Source organism: Crocodylus porosus, unplaced genomic scaffold (genome assembly GCF_001723895.1).
Source record: "Crocodylus porosus isolate Cpor-Errol unplaced genomic scaffold, CroPor_comp1, whole genome shotgun sequence".
Classification (NCBI taxonomy): domain Eukaryota; kingdom Metazoa; phylum Chordata; order Crocodylia; family Crocodylidae; genus Crocodylus; species Crocodylus porosus.
In genome coordinates, this window is record NW_017728886.1 from 161,550,383 (window position 1) to 161,554,274 (window position 3,892).

Genomic DNA, 3,892 nt, shown 5'->3' on the forward strand with positions numbered 1-3,892 from the left:
GTATTCTTAATGCCTATTAAGTGATAGTCAACAGCTACAGCAATGTCAATCATCCAACAATGAGGCCTATAACCTACCAGGGTAGCAGGTTTATGCTGAGTTTTCTATCAAGACACTTTCTCCTTTGTGATGGATCATACATAAATGAAACAATTAGCCTTATTTTGAAATCTTAATTAAATATTTAGTTTGGGCTAAGTTAACAAAAAGTGATACACTTTAATCTTCTAGGAAGGCTAGGAATGAAAAACCTCAAAGAAACCAGCTAGCTACTTACTAACTGCTCCACCTCAGATGTTTGCAGGACAACTCTTCATGTCATTTACCTGTAGGTTAATACCAATACCTAACTTCCAGTAGACAACCTGTCTGCACTGTACAGGAGCCTGGAGATTCAAATGCTGCAAGACTATCATTTCACTAGCTGCTTTAAACATGTATTTGAAACCAACTGCTATGGTTCTCCTAAGGGTAGCTGTCAGAACAATTAACTAAAGCATTTTTAGTTCCTCATGAGTAATTTGACTTCAGGCAAAACAAACCTCAGAGAACTTATTACAGACAGATAAACACAACAACTGAGGAAGTGGTGAAACCATGCCCCTATTGAAGTCAGCAATAATACTAAAATTTACTTCACTTCACCCATAATTTCCACCTCCTATACCTCAATATGCACCCTTATAATCATTAAGTTTTACCCCCTGCCTAACACAGGCCTTGGAATTTCACCCAACTATTTTTGGATCAACCCTCTAGAAAAAGACAGTGGCTTGATTTAAAGACATCAAGTGATGAAGAATCCATGCTGCCTCTAGGCAATTTGTTATAATGATTAACTGCTGTAATTGTTAAAACTGAATAACTCCTTCCTAGCCTAACTTCATATAGCTTCAGCTTCCAGCCATTGGATCTCTGTATTCTGCCTTCTGTTAAATTAACAAGTTGCCAACTATATGAAACTGGACCAACTATAGCACTAACAATAGTGTTGACTATAAAAATGAAAATGTTATCAGTTGACAAAAAAAATACTACCCTATAAAAAGCAGAAGCTATTAGTGTCATTAAACTGGTAAGGAATAAGACCAAGAATTCCCATTGGAATAATTTATTGAGGAACATAATATGTTCACTATCACATGGAGCTGGGGAAGTAATAGCATATTTAGGTTTGGTGGCTGATCTAGTGTAGGGGGAAGAGGGGTACATGGAGGGGAAGGAAGGGAAATCAGTTCCAGGTAAAATAAAAGATAAGTTTAAGCTTTGTGACAGAACAAACTACCAAAGCCAATTTGTGCAACCTGCAATAAAATGTTGTTTTCTCTCCAGGTTATGTAAGCCCTTAACTTAATGTTTCCATTTAGCTTAATGTAGTAGAAAAAAAATAACTTCTTTTCCAGGAGAAATTAGTGAGTGGATTTATTGGTCTTTTTTATACACAAGATCATCATACTAGGTGATCGTAATGGTCCCAGCCTTAAAAATCAGTAAGGTAAGTGAAGAATTGTAAAGGCCATTTTTAATATCAGTGGGCTCATTTACATGTTCATTAATCTGCTTTAGGTAATGTGCATTAAACCTACCTCCAGGCACTTTTACACATGCTCTGAGTGAGTGTGTGTGTGTGTGTGTGTGTGTGTGTGCGGTGGGGGGGCTTTAATTACAATGACTCTCATAACTTTTAGAGCCACTCTAATTAAAGCACTGTGGCTTCTCCTTTATCAATGTTGCTGCACTTAAAAAGGACAGTGGGGTGCTTGAAATAAAGCTTGTTTGATGACCTTTAGTTCAAGCACCCCTACCACTATTTTTAAGTGTGGGGACACTGATACACAAGATGCAGAGAGCTGCTGGAGTGCAAAAATTGCCATGCTCCAGCAGACTCAATTAATCAAGTCTCCTCTGATTTGCTAGAATGCCAATGCAGTGGAGCAGCCTCCATGCTTGTGTACAGGCACCCTACATTATGAGGTACTAGAAAAAGGCATATTAGCCTATTTTACTGTGCATTAGCTAAAGAGCATGATTTTTTGTGATGCCTTAATGCATGTTATAATAGGCTACTGCACATTAAAGTGGAGGTGTAGATGCACCCAGCATGTACCAAATCATGGTTCAAGGTGTTCTTTGGCCAGAAATAACTTTTGAATCACACTCAGAATTCACAACCTGTAAACAGATTACACAATTTCGTTCCTAATTAGGACTGTCGCAGAGCAAGTGGGTGCCCTGCGCCTAAAAGCAGAAATAGCAGGAGAGACCCCTAGTGGTGAGAAGAGGGAGGCTCAACTGCCAGTCACCAGGGCAGCACAGGTGCTGGTTGCCAGGGAAACCAAGGGGGTCAGCTGACAGGAAGGGGCAGGGCTTGGCCCCTTCTTAAGCCCAAGCATAAGGCCAGGAGAGCAGTTCCCATCCGGCGGCCAAGGAGGGGGGAGCTCTGCCAGTACGGAGGGAAAGGGGAAGATAGACTGCAGGAGCATCCCCTGCTTGCAGCTGAGTTGAAGTATTTTTTTTGGTAGGGACAGAACATGGATTTTTGACAGGACGGTTCAGTTTATGTTATAGCCCAGGGGCTTTGTGTTTTGTGTTTACTATTTAACCAGAGGACCAGGTGAGGCTGATAGGGGTGGAGGAGGCCTCATGGGGGCACCACAGAAGCATGGAGACCCAGCACCAGAGAGGGCGCAGCGTTTTGGGGTGTATCGACCCCGGCCCCGGTGTGGGTGTGAGTGCGGGGAAAGGCCCCAGTGCGGGCAGGATCGCAAGGCTAGGGCCCAGTGCAGACAGGATCATGAGGCTAGGCCCCAGTGCAGGCCACAAGAGTGCAAAAAGCCCCAGAGCGGGAGGGGGCAGCAAGGAGCCCCGGAGCGGGAGGGGGCAGAGGGGAGCCCCGGAGCGGGAGGGGGCAGAGAGGAGCCCTGGAGTGAGAGAGAGCAGTGGGGGGGTGGGCAGAAGTAAAGAAGAGGGCCAAGACATAAGGCAAACCATGTCAATCATCTGCGAGGCTTAGGCTGCAGTGTAGGGGAGGAAAAGGAGCCGCAGATAGCACCCCTGACACCGGGCATATAAATTGGGCAGCCTCCCGCTAATTACATCACTCAATCAATTAAGATCAAGGCATAGCAGGCGAGCAAGCAGACGGTTAGCCCATGACAGGAATGCAGAGCCACCAACAGAAAGGCTCCAGCATGCTATCCCTGTTACAGGGACCAACTAAAAATGTGAATGCAGTGGGCTAATGAAGGCTCTGAGCTGTGTCAGTATCCACTATATTGTGTCAATCACATGGTGTTTTTTCTTAATGATATAAAGACAATTGCATTAAGAAATATAAACAAGTACAGAGGAAATAAATACACCCTTTTCTCTCACGAGAGAATGAGCATGTGCCAGATCCACAAAGGTTTACATTTATATAATTCCCTTTAAAAATCAATGGGAGCTACAGGATAAATCTAGAAGAAGTTGGTGGGCTTCAGCTTAGTCCAGAAACCCTGCTCAGTAGCTTACCGCATTTACTTATATGTTCTCCAGACACCTGAAACTCTGCCTTCTGTGCATGTACTGAACTGCCCTGGTCTGGACAGTTACATGCCTAGCTCTCACCTAAGTGCTATTTGGATTCAGGGAGGCAAAGAGACACCTATACCTTCTGAGGGGCCAGATCCAGTAGATCTGCCTATAACACAATAAGCACACAGTGACAGCGTTGAGTTCTGCACATGGCACAACAACCCTGGCTATTGTCATTCAAAAATATGGTGGAACCAGGAGGTATTGATACTCATCTTTTGTATGATAGCCAAGGGATTGGAGCAGGCACACAGAAAGCAGGAGACCGGGGTTATAGGACCTCCTAAGCGTGACAGAATCCAAAACCACATCTTCT